General features: G+C 39.8%; 1 protein-coding gene across 1 annotated transcript in view; it reads right to left on the reverse strand.

Moving 5' to 3' along the window:
- The window catches only part of LOC134212679 (guanine nucleotide-binding protein subunit gamma-e), a 128,400-nt gene that overhangs the window by 68,522 nt on the left and 44,468 nt on the right, over positions 1–15,410 (reverse strand). The window lies entirely within an intron of this gene.

A 15,410-nucleotide genomic window follows, 5' to 3' on the forward strand; every position in this document is an offset into this window, starting at 1 on the left:
ACACACACTTTCACTCCAACATCGCTTACATCATGCCGTCGAAACAGGAAGTACACGCAAAAAAAAGCGTTCCCGAATCCGTGAACCAGCAAAAATACACTGTGATTTAAATCATGGATTCGGGAACACCAGTCACGTTTTCCAGAACGTTCCAGAAAATGTGACTGTATTCCCAATCCGTGACTGTTGCTCCCGAAAAAATACACCGTGAACTCGTTAGTTCACGAAATCATGAACGCTTTTTTTACGTGTACTGTGGTGCGCATTGCAAATTTTTCAAGCAAATAAGGATCATGGGAAAAGTATACGGTCGAACATGTTAGACTTGAAAATGTTTCGAAAACTGTCATACCATTTTCACAAAGGTGATTATAAGGCCAAAGACACGGAGCAACTCATAAGCTGGATCAGAAGCAGCAATCTGGAAATCTAAATGGCAGATCCGTAAAGCGGTCATGTCATACCAGCAAGACTAAGCTGCGCCGCACGGCGAACCTCGGAACATATGCTAATATTCATTAGTCTAAGATTGAGGACTAAGGACAACTCTTTATATAACATACCGCCATCGGGGGTGACAATGGGTCTGGGGGTGAGAATGGGTCATCGCTATCACCTACAGTCTGGAGGTCGTAGATCAATATCGGTCAAAAAGGTCTCTTATATTTTAGTCTTCTTGGCCTCAGATGCATTAAATCTATTCTACAAGGATTCTAAGTAGTTGAAACAGTGACCCATTCTCACCCCCATTTCACCCATTGTCACCCCCGACGACGGTATATCAAATTGAACTGTACTTCTTTGTAGCTTGTTTCCCGAGCCATTCTTTTCATTCCAATTTTTTAGTTGCCACCCGTTATTCCCTCTTGCTCTAGTAGTTATTGTTTTCAAAATATAAAAGCTAATATTATATATTTGCAAGGTCTCGGTCAGTGTAAAGCTCTCCACAAAGCGTTCTTGTGCCTTTGTAAGTGTTAGAAAGCATACAAGAAAGGTCAAAAATATCACTGATAGATAGATAGGTCCTTATTTTTGAATCCATTAAACATTAAGTTATTTTACGAAAAATTATGCTAAATTGAATTTCGACATTTTTTTCTTATCTCAATCTATATGATCCCCTGCAAAATCTTGAAATCTAATTTTCTTAAATTTTCACCGATAGAATATTTTGATCGCATGCTTTCCTGAAAGGGGATGATTAGTACTAGAACCCTGTGAAAACAGATCGGAGGTTCATCTTAGTTTCATAATATTGTCATTCCTGGTAAGCGTGCGCCGTTCAATGGCCAATGTTCAATTATGTTCATGCAATATAACCACTGAGTAACATGCTGTGTGTGTCCAACACTTGTTTTCACGCACGTCCCCATCCCACCAATCTCGATTCTCCGAAAGCAATTATTTTCAACTTTGTGAATTAATTACAGTGAAAGCAAATTGACGCACAACAGCAAGGCTACATATGTTCGGATGTACACATAGGTAAGTGCGTATGTGGGTGATACGTCCTTCCAAATATAGCCTTCCTCGAAAGCCATCAATCAGACATCGAAATGATCTGCGATTATATCTCCGAACAACAGCCAGCGAGGACACAGCCAGCCACTGCATTGGGGTGGTGTCAATGACGAACGAGTCTAACAAGATGTCTCTCTTACACCCTATAATCTAATTAGTGTCACACGTGTTGTCGTATTATTACCTCGGAGTGATTGTTTTACCATTTTCGCTGTCGGTGAGATCTCACCCAAGAATACGGTTATTGGATTTAGGTTCACGGAAAAATGTTGCATGTTAACGTCTGTATATGGACAGGCTTCATCGCAATTCGAAGGATTTGATGTGCTCTTATGGGATCTTCTGTGCCGTTGCGTTGCTATTTGAGTTACCTTTCTTTGATTTCCAAGAATAACAAATCCGAAAGCTACAGTTATGTCAGAATCAGAAGATAATAAGTTTTGGATGGGAAGCACGAGTGCTGATGATGTTTTGTGTGTTCCTCTTCCCATCTGTGTGAAAATAACGCAAGCATTAAGAATAAACTCTTGATTGATGGTTATTGGTTGTTTAAGGACCTTCATATTTTATTTTCCTTCCGTTGAACAGCATGGCCATGAATCGTTTAAAATTCTTATGAAACTTTTCAACCTACACCATTTTTAAGCTGGTTGAAATTTATTATGAAAAGTGCTGATTACAGAGACTGTAACAAATATAAACAGGAAGTCTGAGAAGATTATTACTTTTTGTTTAATCTGCAAGACAGGTGCACAGGGCTGTTTCTACCAAGCTTAAACACATTATCTTCTATCATGATGTAAGTCTCCACGATACAAGCCTGCAAACCCACGCCACATTCCTATTCTAGAAATGTGTCGCATAATTCATACAACTTGTACAATGCAGATTATAGTCTACGGAACAAAACAGCCGAATATTGTGTATCCTCTTCCCGTCGTTGAAATGAAATCACCAACCTATCGACTCCAGTGTAAAGTGGAGGGTATCCGAATTTATTGCCTGTGCTATGCTTTCACTCGCTTTCAAAACTCTCGTGCCGTTACCCATTCTTCTACTAGTTACTGAGCATAGTTGGTTGCCTGTTTCCCGGTACCGAAACATAGCCATAATCCAAACAACAGCACACCACCGATGAATGCATGAACCCTTGTTTCCTGGTAGAGCACAAAAAGTGCTACGGAAAAATAGGACGGAAATGGTAGAGTCACGGATTGTTCAATTTATAGAACGAACAACTTTAAGTGCATTTGGAAGCTACCGTACTGCCTAAATTTGATACATTTTGTAGCACCGTGTAACATAATATGTTGACAATTAACAGACATTTATTTTTATTGGTGTCAACCTGCGTCAGCACAGTTTCAGCCTGAATGTAAAATAAAGGGAAACAAATTCCAGTTAAATACAGTCGACTCTCTATATCTCGATGTTCTATGTCTCGATAACTCTCCCTATGTCGATGATTTTCTCGGTCCTTTCAACCTACATACATTTGGGCTTCTACATCTCGATAACCTCCCTATTTCGATATGTCCTGGACATATTTTGTACGGGAATATCTCTCCCTATGTCGATATATTCAAATTTCTAGGCTACTAGACCATCTTTGGACAATAACAAACACTTGAAAAACAAGATATGACATTTATTTTGTTGTTGTTCATAGCAACGAGCTTTTTTCAGATCTAGTACCCATTTCAATTTTCCTTCCATTCCTCGATCTCTCCCTATCTCGATGTCCCTTCAATATCGAGATGTGGAGAGAAGATTGCATTCATCATTTACTTCTTTTTTTTTTCCAATTTCGTTTATTTGGTAGGCTCAGGCGTGTATAACACTTTACGGAGCCATGGTTCTTTGGGATATGTACAATCAATATCATTTTTTATGAAGTTAATAAGAGAAGGGAAGAAGCCAACGTACTCGTGGTGACTCGAGGTTAGGTTTACAATGTTCAGGGATGGAAGGGGATTAGGATTCGGAAATCAGGGAATCATCATAATCAAATAATGTCAGCTGCTCATCCGGTTATTTGGCGTCAGTGACGATGTGGTGTGTCGTCGTGCTCGAGGAATGGTTCGACTGGGAGCATCTTCCGGATGGCCAGAGCTGCTGAGCTCTACGGAACAGACAGGCAGAGACTTAAAAAAAAAACAAAGTATTAGATTTTGATGTCAGAAGAATAAAGAAAACCATAAATGGCCTGCATATAGACTACATCACGATCTCCCAAAACACCTCGAACTTCCCTGAAGGGTTGTTTACCTCGGGCCACAAGGGTATCCAATAGTCGCTCTCTGGAGGCGTCATTTTCCGAGCAGAACCAAACTACGTGATCGATGTCATCATAACCGGCTCCGCACCTACATAAGTTGCTATCGACAAGGTTTATTCTGTACAGATGTGCGTTTAGTGAATAGTGATTGGACATAAGTCTCGACATCGTGCGAATGAAGCCTCGACTTAAGTCCGCACCTCTGAACCACGCTCGCGCAGAAACTTTAGGAACTATAGAAAATAGCCACCGTCCAAGTTCGTTGTGTGTCCAATTCCTTTGCCAACTCTGAAGAGTACTCTGACGGACTAATGGGAAAAACTCGTTGTTCGAGAGTTGTCTATTATAAACCTCACCTTCCTGTGCGCCCACCTTTGCTAGCGAGTCCGCCTTCTCATTGCCGTAGATTGCGCAGTGAGATGGGACCCAAACAAAGGTAATCTTGAATGATCTTTCGACCAAAACACACATCTGCTCTCTTATGTTTGTAAGAAAGTAAGATGCGTGCTTAACAGGTTTCATCGACCGGAGTGCCTCGATAGAACTAAGACTATCCGAGAAGATGAAATAATGGTCTACGGGCTGATTGGAAATTATCCCCAAAGCGAAGTTAATTGCTGCCAGCTCAGCAACATAAACCGAACACGGTTCCTGAAGTTTTCGGAAGGTGGTTGAAGTCACATTGAAAACACCGAAGCCAGTGGATCCGTTAATGCGAGAACCATCAGTGAAGTATCTGTTGTTGCAATTGACATGTTCATATTTTTCGGAAAAAGAGAGAATGGATATTTTTCGAAGATGATCTGGTATTCCTTGAATGGCATGTTTCATGGATAGATCGTATTCAATGGAGGAACTGTCGTTGGTGAAGTGAACTTGAGATGGATTATAACACGGAAGACAAAGATATGTTGATATGGAGTTGAGATAAACAATCAGGAATCTTGAACGGAAAGTCAGTTCAAGCAATTTTTCGAAGTTATCTAGGACAAGTGTGTTACTTGTTCCACATTTGATGAGTATTCTTAGTGAGAGCTCCCAGTAACGGTGCTTTAAAGGAGTGACTCCAGCAAGCACCTCCATGCTCATGTTATGCGTTGAATGCATGCAGCCAAGGGCAATACGCAAACAACGATACTGAACACGTTCCAATTTGATCAGGTGGCAATCAGCTGCTGAGAGGAAGCAGAAAGAGCCATACTCTAAAACAGAGAGAATAGTCGTTCTATAGAGTTTGATGAGGTCTTCCGGGTGAGCACCCCACCATGTTTCGGATATAGAACGTAGAAAATTCATCCTTTTCCGGCATTTTTCTATCAAATACTCAAAATGGAGTTTCCAGGTACATTTGGAATCAAACACGACCCCAAGGTATTTAGAAGATAAAGATTGGTTAATGTCATCATTCAACAGCTTTAGTTTCAGTTGAGCAGGGTACCGCTTCCTAGTAAACACAACCAACTGAGTTTTTTGCGGTGAAAACTCGATCCCTAAATGTCTGGCCCAAACAGTCAGATTATCTAGGGTACTTTGCAATGATCCTTGCAAGACATCTGCACATGGACCTCTTAGAGAGACCACGGCATCATCTGCAAGTTGTCTCAGCGTGCATTGTTCTTCCAAACAATTGTCTATATCTTTAACATAGAAATTATAAAGCAAGGGACTTAAACATGAACCTTGGGGAAGGCCCATGTAACTAGTTCTGGAAGTTGTCAGAGTGCCGAGTGTGAAGTTCATTTGTTTTTCTGACAACAAATTGTACAAGAAATTATTCAAAATAACGGGTTATCCATTACTGTGCAGATTGTCTGACAGTACTTCTATGGAAACTGAATCAAAAGCGCCCTTAATATCCAAGAATACTGAAGCCAATTGCTCCTTGTGCGCAAAGGCCAGCTGAATATCTGAAGAGAGCAACGCTAGACAATCGTTTGTTCCTTTCCCTTTTCTAAATCCAAATTGAGTATTTGAAAGCAATGCATTTTGTTCGACCCAATGGTCGACTCTTGAAAGGATCATTTTTTCCAATAACTTTCTCATGCATGATAGCATGGCAATCGGTCGGTATGAATTGTGATTAGACGCTGGTTTCCCAGGCTTTTGAATAGCTATTACTTTGACCTGTCGCCATTCAGGTATCATTTACTTCTTATAATGTTATGAACTTTCTTGAACTCTTGGTTGGACGCCCACAAGAAGAATGATGTCATTGTTGATCGGATGGGTCACAATGTTGCATGGTGGGACACTCGCATTCAGAAGTTTGTTCAAATGCGTTATTTAGACGCCCTCAAGAGGAAAGGTGTTACTGCGGATAGGAAAGATCACAATGTTGCACAATTCTGTCCGGTGGGATATCCACATTCAAGAGTTTCTTCCTCTGAGTTAGTGGCATACTAACGTGAACACGTGAAAGATCACAATTCTGCGTTTAAAAGTTTCTTCCCTTACGTGAGTCAAGAAGCTTAATTTTATTGAAAAAAGATATCCGTCCATAACTCAAAGTTGTTTATTAATATGATCCCGGTTACGGTTTCCAGTTTTTGTTGCTAGTTGTTTGATAACTGAATGATTTTCCATATGAAAGTGCTTCACCGATCATGTTATAACCAAAGTGTTCTTTGATTGCAATGTGAGACGCTCGCAATACAAGAATTTGCCGGATTAAATAATTTGCCTCCAGGTGCCAGTGTTAGTTCTCATTCCTTACAAAAGTACAAGATGTTTTTACAAAAGAAAGTATACATGTGGCATGTACTGACCTGTAACATAAACAAGCCTAAAACATATATGTTCCTCAGTCATATGACATAGCAGCCATTGCGCATTGGACGCTATATACATTCGCATCCAGACAATTCCTAATCCTTCATGAGGGATCATGAGTTCATGCAATGAAAACATGACGGAAGATATTATGGATCGTATTAAATTGCACAAAATGATGCCTGAACAACTAACAACAAACATTTAAAACGAGAAACATCTGATAGAATTTATTTTTAAAAAAATCATGATTTTCTTGATGAAATTATTGGAGAAATTCTTCCAGGAAAATATCTGACAGGTACATACATTTACGAAAAAAATCCTGTAGTTTTAAGAAAAAACTACTAAATGAATTTGTCGAGAAACACCAGAAAAAAATTGTGAGAGCTCTCAAAAATCTTCTAGGGATATTTTTTTATATTCTAAGAAGAACTACGAAGTGTGGAAAATCTTGTGAAGGGTATAACTTTCTGCTGAAAAAACACATGGTCCTTTTTGCTAAACGACCATTTCGGTCAAACTACATTTTCTTTTTTTTTTGGGTAATTCTTTTTTTTTCGAAACGTTGGGTAAATAACATACTCGTTTTACTAAATTTAGACTGAGTAGCCGTTTTTTACTAAAATACAAAAGAAACAGTCATCACACAAACAGAACTACATTTTCTGTCAAATGACATATTCGGCCAAATGGCATTTTCCGCTGTATCACATTTTCTACCAAACGACCGTGCTCATCAAACGACATTTTCGTTCAAATGACTTATTCGGACAAACGACTATTTCGGCCAGATGAAATTTTCGACCAAAAGACATTTTCGGTCACATTGCTTTTTCCGCCACACGACCATTTCGGCCAAATAATATATTGGGCCAAACGACTTTCGGCCAGATGGGTTCCGGCCTAATGGTTTGTTCGGCCAAATGATTTATTCAGTCAACAACTTTCGCCCTATTGGCATTCGGCCGAATGGCTTTCGGCTTCCTTCCCGCTGGCATTGCCTTGCACTATGCAAGCGAAGTAGGAAAGAAACGTATGATGATGGAAACTAAGTGCTGTGTGAATTTAAGCGTTGTAAGCCTCCCAATATCCCTGGTAATAGCACCAGTGAGGAGGGCAAGACTCGGAAACAACGGAAGCAAAGGCAGTAATATTGACAGGATACTGGTCACTGTTATAAAAGTCTGTAAATTTGCCTGTTTGTCTGTCTGTGCTACCGACATCGTGTGTCGAATCATTCTAATCCAATTGTTCAATAAATCGAGGATCTATCGAATAAAATGTGAATCTGTCGAACAAAATGGGGTTTTTAGTCTATTTTTTTAACTAAATGAATGGAATCACGAGGTACGCTTCCTCAAGGCAGCTGCGTTGTATACTTTTCGACTACCAAACTTTTTTTCTCAAGAAATCTGACTGGCTTGCGGAATTTTACTATGAGGAATTTTACTACTCGTCGTTTGGCAGAAAAGGCCACTTGGCCAAACAGAAAATGTTGTTTAGCCAAGTGTTTCCCAGTACTCTTTTCGTGGTTTGACTATCATAAACACGTTTTTTGCTACAATTGTAGTATTTTTTTTATTTTGACGTTGGCTTTCTCAGTCCAAACTAATTAAGACGACTACTTTGGCATAGCTCGAAGTTTCGGTCCCACGACTTTTTTCAAGGGATAAACTGTCGGCTGACTCTCGTTACATACAGAATGAATTTCTTGACAGCTGTCTTCAATTTTTCAACCCATCCTTTAAGTACCATCAAGTTGTGTACACGATGTGAATGATGTCTCATAACTAATTTCAATATCAAATGTTCAATGTAACTACAAGAAGCTCCAACTACCCAGTTAGCACATTCATTCTGTATGTAACGAGAGTCGACCGACAGCTTATCCCTTCAAAAATGTTCAATAGACGGGACCGAAACGTCGGACTATGCCAAAACTAGCCGTTTAATTAATTTAAACTAAGAAGAGATTTAAAAGAATTTCTCTTCCGTTGAGATTTGAAAACTACAACCAAAAGCGAATACATCATCATCATGGCTACAATACATAGGGGAGAAGAGTCCGAATCTGACCCCCTAAATGGCAGAGGGTAGAATGGTGCGAAAAATAATTGCTTGGTAAAGTTTCATAGTCTATTTCGTAGAGAGGGCATTTTTCTACATTTCTCGGCACATTAAATTGTGTGTGGCTGTGAAATGTAAAAAGATACAGAGAAAAAGGGATTTTCACATTCTCAAAAATGGTGGCCCGAAGCCGCCCCTTCCTAGATAATCCGAAACCGACCTATTTTTTGCAATATTTGTAAAACAAGTTCAATCATTCCATTTCACGTCTCTAACGAAGTACTTAGGTGCCCATCTATCAGGCGCTTGCGTTGAACAAGTAAAGCACCTGGTTGCTAAATAAAAATCTTAGCAATGGAAAAAACAAACTTGCGACGCATATTACAAATATTTGATAAACTGTGTAGTTTGATTGAGGAATGATCAAATTGGAACTCATGGTGACTCACTGAAGCAACAATTTGAATGATATATTCCAGAGCTTGCTCAAGAAAATGCTTCATTGATTCGGAATCCGTTTTCGATTTCGTTTGGACGTCAGCGGTTCTCAACCTTTTTCTTGAGAGGTACCCCTTCGAACTTTTGCATTAATTCAGGTACCCCCTATGTTTTTTTTGCTGTAAATGAAAATGATCGTAACTCTCAAGATGTATGAGAATTGGACCTGAAAACTAACGGAATATATGTTCTTCATAAACTTTTATGAAATTTTAATTTTTATTGAAACTTTTCCCACTATTGATAGCTTCCGAGCGTATTGAAAGGAGGCTTCTAAGCCTTTTGAAACTACGATTCCGCGCCTCTTCCGAGCCTTTTGAAGAAAGGCTTCCGAGTCATTTGAAAGACGGTTAACGAGCCTCTTAAAAGAAAGCTTCTAAACCCCTTCAAGGGTAGTAGGCTCCGGACCTTTTGAAAGAAGGCCTTCGAGCCTCTTGAAAGGAGGCTTCCGAGCCTCTAGAAGGAAGGCTTCCAAGGCTCTAGAAAGGAGTCTTCCCAGCCTTTTGAAAGACCTCACGAGCCATTTTATAGAAGGCTTCCGAGCCACTTGAAAGAAGGATTCTAAATATCGAAACGAAACTTCTGAGCCTCTTGAAAATACGCATCCAAGCCTCTTAAAAAAGAATTCCGAATTTTCGAGCTCTTGAAACAATGATTCCAAGCTTCTTGAAAAGAGTCCTCCGAGCCTATTGAATGGCGGCTTTTGAGCCCTCTGGAAGGCGGTTTCGGAATATCTTGAATAAACACTTATGAGCCTCCCGAGCCTCTTGAATGGCGGCTTTTTAGCCATTTAAAAGCACGCATTGGAGTATCTTGAAGGGACGCTTCCAAGCCTCTTGTAGGAAAAAATCAGAGCCTCCTAAAGGGAGGATTCAAACCTTTTAAAAGGAGGCTTTCGAACAACTCGAAAGGAGGCTTCCGAGACTCTTGAAAGGAGCCTTCCAAGTTTTTTAAAAGAGTCTTCCGGGCTCCAAGCCTGTTGAAAGGAGCCTTGACAGGAGGCTTCCGAGCCTCTTGAAAGAAGGCTTTCGAGCCTTTTTAAAGAGCTCGAGTAACACATGTTACACACGATTTTCTTTAACTCATATACGACCAAATCGAAACAGTGCTGCTGCAACCAAAGTAGTAAGATTTATGCTGCTAGGGAGTCTTCCGGTTTTAAAAGAAGGCTTTCAAGTCGTTTGAAAGGAGACTTCGGAGTATATTGAATGGACGCTTCTGAGAATTTCGAGAGTGCGGTTCCAAACCTCTTGAAAAAAGAATTCCGAGCCTCTTTAAGGGAGGGCTTCCGAGCATCTTGAAAGGAGCCTTCCAAACCTTTTAAAAAAAACTTTCCGAAAAAAAAGAAAAAAAAGTTTTAAGAAGAAAGCATAAAAGAAGACTTCCGGGCCTCTAGAAAGGAGACTTCAGAGTCTTTCGAGCCTGTTGAAAAATGCCTTCCGAGTTCCTTGAAAAGATCCTTCCGAAGCTTTTAAAGGAAGCAGAAAAAAAGATAGTTTATAGAAAAAAGCTTAAAAGAAGGCTTCCGGGCAACTTAAAGAAAGTTTCCGAACTCAAAATGAGGCTTCCGGGTGACTAGAAAGGAGGCTTACGGGCCTCTTGAAAGGAGGCTTCCGAAACTTTGAAAAAAGGCTTCCGAACCTCATGAAAGGAGTCCTCCCAGCTGCTTGAAAGGAGGCTTCCGAAAAGCGGAGAAGGATTCTTTTGCAACTTGGCTTTTCGGGAAGAAATTTTCATGTCTCTCAAATGGAGGCTTCCGAATCTGTAGACTCTAGATTTTAGTCAAGAGACATATTCATAACATATAATTCAACATTCTGTTTTGATCTGGTAGATTGCATGGAAGATTTTTAGAATTTGTTCGTTCGATATTTTTCCCTTTTGATCTTTTGTCATGCAGCCCTTCATCCATTGTACTGGTTGTGGAGGACAGGATTAAATAGGCCATGATGTACTGATCGCCATGTATATTATGCACAAGATAAAGTTCTGAAATAAAAAAAAACCAAAATTATCAAAACTTTATCAAAAAGTTTGTATTAAAATCGTAATTCATCTGCCATTGCGCATTTTTGTACAAGGTACCCCCTGGGCCCAGCGAAGGTACAACCAGGGGTAAATGTACCCCAGGTTGAGAACCGCTATAGCCTCTCAGATAAAATTCAGAATAAATATTTGAACATGCGGAATGGTTCATCATTTCGTGAATTATTCGGTGAAAAAAATTGACCAGTTTGGTGTGCCTTCATATAATGTAAAATTGCGTCCCAAGCTTTGAAGATGTGTAGATGCGAGAGTGAATTTTCAACACATCTCCAGATTGAGACCAACGCAAGAAAAGGATTTCACATTAAGGGTGATTCAAGATTGGCTTTATCAGACACGCAACCTCGTAAACCAGTATCACTAATGCAATTACTAAAATCGCACTGAATGAATGACTGCTGAAGAATGTAATATTGGAATGATTAGAGATTTTGATATAATATGAATTGAATTACGAATATATGTTCGTTTTTGATTTCAGCATGACATATTTAAGGGGCCGTGGGCCACTTAGCTAAGCCGAAACGGTCGTTTGTCGGAAAGATCTATTTGACAGAACAGGTCATATGGCAGAAGATGTTGACTGACCGAAAAAGAATGAATTTAAAATGTGTAAAGTGAGAAGCAAGAAATGGCCGGGGTTCTGCCAAATCGCACCAAGCGCCATCGCAAAATGAACCGTTTTTTTGTCCAAGTTTTCGTGTAGCAGATTTAATTAATCACATATCGTATCGGACATCTTTTAGCCCTATAACTGAGGATATCGTATAACAAATATACGCATGAATAAATATGAATTAATTTCCGTTTAACTTTTACGAACAAAGTCAGTCAAAAAGTCGCTTGGTGCGGTTTTGTTGAACCCCGACTATTTCTTACTTCTCACTTTACACATTTTAAATTCACTCTTGTTCGATCAAGAAGTGCGAAGTAAGAGATGAGAAATAATGAATGAGAAGTGTATCGTCTCAGTCCGCACTTTTCATTTCTTTTTTGTCACTTCTCAATTATCATTAATCACATCACGCTTTTCACATTTACTATTGTTTGGCCAAACGGCATTGAAATTAAATTTTCGGCCGTATGATCCGTTTGGCTAAATGGCCTTTTCCGATTTTGGTTATAAGGCCAAACGACTTTTTCGTCCAAAAGCCCTGACCATCCATACGACATTGTCGGCCAAATTAGAGATGGTCGGATTTCACATTTTGCAAACCCGAACCCGACCCGAAACCGATTCATTAATTCCTTTCAAACCTGGACCCGACCCGAACCCGAAATAAAAAATCTTATCCAACCCGAACCCGACCCGTACCCGACAATTTTTACATTCGTAAACCCGTACCCGACCCGAACCCGAATTAATTCAATTATTTAAACCCGGACTATTTTTTTTTTGCCGGAAAACTCAAGCTAGATATTTTATATTTCTCTTTGTATCAAAAAGGATGTAGGCCCAAATAATGAAAAAGCTTCAAAATGACCAGAAACGAGAAAAAATTTCGGTATTTTATTTTTCAACCCCGTATCGCACCCGGACCCTGGATCTCTAGGCCAAATGCCAATCGTTCAGCCAAATGACATTGACAATGACATTCAATTTGCAAAAAAGAGAGCTAACCGTGGTGGAGGTTGGTACTCGGATTCTGATGGCTTTTCCGCAAACGTGACCTTTAAGTGGTCTTGTTGTGTGGGGGTTATCACGCCTATCTAGAGAGTAGGAGGTTGAGGGTTCGAGTCCCTCCAAGACACGTGGATTCTTCTTCGCAAATTTCATATCAATTTGTCCATTTCGAAACATATGCTGTGCATATGCACAGCCAAGATATTTAGCAAAGCACATAAAATAGCATTTTAGAGAACGAGCTGCTTTTAAAGAAAAAGAAGATTTACTTAGAAATCCCTAGATTTCTTAAAGTTATCAAGATTGTAACAGAATCTGAGGATTCATGTTTACGACTATCAGGATACTCTATAGGTATGTAAGATCCGTCAGAATTCCCTTCAAACTTGTTTTGAAATAACAAAATTGTAATTCATAATGACTCCTATGAATGATTTATTCTATCATTCCCATAATTGCCAAAGGAACCCAAGGTTCATCCTTTTTCAATTACAGAAAACGATGAACGAAATGCAAGGTTTTCTTTGGATCCAGTAAGACTATCTCACGATAATCAACCGTTCAGATATAATTTTTTAGTGAAACTCAATACACAGTTTTTCAACATCAACTGAAATCCTTCCCTCACCATTCCAAAATCTTCCAGGTTTCAAGTATCACATTTGGTTTGAATCATTCTCTTCGAAATCCGTGAAATGAAATTAAAAAAACACCATCTCAACAGCAATCTTTAGAGAACACCATGCAGGTCGAACAATAGTCGACTCGAGTCTGTCTAACTGTCGAACAGCAGATTCTAGACGAAACAGTGAAATAATATCGATGGAAGAGTTCATTTAACGGATTTACGGACATTGAGTAATCACAATAAGACAAACTTTGGAAGATCTCTTGTTATTACTCAATTTTTTTCGCTCAGCGAATCATTTTTATTTCCCCCGTTTCCAGCTCGAAACGACTTTATTATTGCATTATGATTATGGATTCCGATTACGGATATATTGCTAGACCTGTATATATGTGGAAGTTCGAACGATACAGCGTAGCAATAACAAGATCCGATCAAATCATGATGGGAATGATTCACCCACGCAGTATATGTATCGCAAACTTTTGAGGGAGACCGATCCAACTTAATCTGATTTTTATTGACTAATGTATTGAACTGGATGAATCTCGTGTTGCCATCGTTGCTAAATTTAGAACCGTTCGAACGAAATTTTCACGCCTCACTTGTGTCAATCGTGAGAAAAAGCGAAAAGTTTTAGCCTTCCAAAGTATAGCCTGAAGCAAAGGGTGGTGAGTTGGAAAAGCTTTCACTGCAAGCCGTTGATCCTTTGGAATAAACCGTCCCCGACAAATGCGGCCCCCAGCTATGACAACAATCTGCGCTGAGGAATGCATTAAACCCTTCGGCCCTGCTCCCACTCACTACTCGCACGCAATTCCCTCCAATATATTCGCTACATGAAGCACACCTCAGCCCGTGCAGCGACTTCGGAACGATGGAAGTTAATCATAATTTCAATTAAAACGGAACCCGAGGCATGAGAGGAGCAACGATTGGCAACGACACGGGTATGGTGGCATGGCAGCGTAGTAAAAACAATTACAATAATTAAAAGCAGAGCTTTTCTACGAGATGTTCCCAGCGCTTGTGACGCGGGTGGGGGCGGTGTTCTTTGTTTTTTCTCAGGTGCATAGTGTGTAAAGGCACCTAAAATCTTCTGAATCTTTGAGCTACTCAGAAATGATATCCATTTTCGAATCACAGTTATTCGCTACTCGATTTCTAAAAGAGCAACAACAGAATTGTATGATGCGTTTAGTTCTACGTACCCCGAACAGCTTCACTCACTTGATTTCATTCAGCCAATGGTGGCACCACCACCCAAACCAGTGCTCGTATTGAACCAGGGCAAGCAGATTTGTTGTCTTTGAATAAAAAAAATCTATGGGAGTGGCTCCGTTAGGGAGCTGATTTCCGTTCAATATCGAATCGATTGCACCAGAAGGGATGTGCTGCTAAGCTACAAGAACTGGAAACGGAATCAGTGCCACTTACCAGCAGTCGGTGAGTGATGTACCCATGTTAGGAGGGGATAGATTCTTCCGACAGGTAGCAGCAATAGATAGGGAAGCTGAATACAATTTCCCATATGGAAATCTATTCAACAACAGTCAGCAAACGTAATCTGTTCATTCGCTTTGATCGTTGTCGGGTTGGCACTCCACAGCAGCTGATTGAAATGCAGAAAATAAGCTTTACTTCATTCGCAAACGCATCATCCATTGCACTGGGTCAATCTATGCCAAGTTTACGAAAGTGATTTGTACTTCAGGTACTCGGTAAAGTTCTGCCAGGGAGGAGCAATAAAAATGCCGTGGAAAAATTCCTTCATGGAGAATTTCTAAATTGTTTGTTAGAATAATTTCCGAGGAAATCGAAGAAGCGAAAACTGGACTCAGAAGAAAATGCGAAATGGTTTTTTGTTAATCGCGATAAGCCAAGTATACAAGAGGCGGCCACAATAATGTTCAATATTAAAGAGCATTACCAGGCTCATTAGATAACAGAGGCCAATATAATGATGATAAACGTTG

This window comes from Armigeres subalbatus, chromosome 2 (assembly GCF_024139115.2).
Source record: "Armigeres subalbatus isolate Guangzhou_Male chromosome 2, GZ_Asu_2, whole genome shotgun sequence".
Taxonomy (NCBI): domain Eukaryota; kingdom Metazoa; phylum Arthropoda; class Insecta; order Diptera; family Culicidae; genus Armigeres; species Armigeres subalbatus.